Here is an 895-nt window from a genome sequence, read left to right as displayed (position 1 = left end):
CCCAAGCCACAAAATATGGAAGATATCTGTCTTGTAGAGATGTCAGTTTAACCTAGGTTTTGTTTGTTTGTTTGTTTGTTTGTTTGTTAATGAAATAACAGAACATGCAGTAGGTTACAAAGTTAAATGTAAATTATAAGTTTATGATATATTTCTGTGTATCTTTACCAGCTTTGTAAATCTTGAGTATTTCAATACTTGCTTTACATGTTTAAATCAGTATAGATGTACTCAAAACCCTCTATCTGCCTTTTCCTAATATTTTTCCCCTCCTTTTTTCTCAGAGTTAATCATTAGCCTTCTTTTAGGATTTATCATTCCATTTGTGGTTTTAATGCCATTTTTATGTAGTAATCAAGTTAAAATATAAAGTATTATTTTTCAGCTTTTTTCATTTCTGTAACTATTATACTATACATATCACTTGCAGTTTTAATCCGTTTCTTTTAAATGCAATGGTTTAGGGTATAAATATACCACAACGTGTTTTTCATTACTCCGGTGATAGGCAATTAGATTGTTTCCAAATTTTCACTATTGCAAGCAGTACTGTAAATAAACAGTATTTTATATGTTTCCTTAAGAACATATTATGACAATTTGGTTTTTGTCTTTTGTGGAGGTTGTTTTTTTTTTTTGAGAACAGAGTTCTTAAATTTCAGGAAACATCATAATCTCCTACACATCTTGTTAAAACACCAATTGCTGGGCCCCAGAGTTTCTGTTTCAGTAGGTCTGAATGTGTATATTTCTAACAAGTTTTGAGGTGATGCTGATCCTGATGGTTCAAGAATTACGCTTTGAGAATGGCTGGTCTAGAGTATGTAGCTTCATGTATAATTGCTGGTTCAAAGGAAAAATACATCTTCAATACAAACTGGCAGATTGTTATCCA

Source organism: Galeopterus variegatus, unplaced genomic scaffold (assembly GCF_000696425.1).
Source record: "Galeopterus variegatus unplaced genomic scaffold, G_variegatus-3.0.2 Scaffold2766, whole genome shotgun sequence".
In the NCBI taxonomy this organism is placed as follows: Eukaryota; Metazoa; Chordata; class Mammalia; order Dermoptera; family Cynocephalidae; genus Galeopterus; species Galeopterus variegatus.
This window is presented reverse-complemented; position numbering follows the sequence as displayed.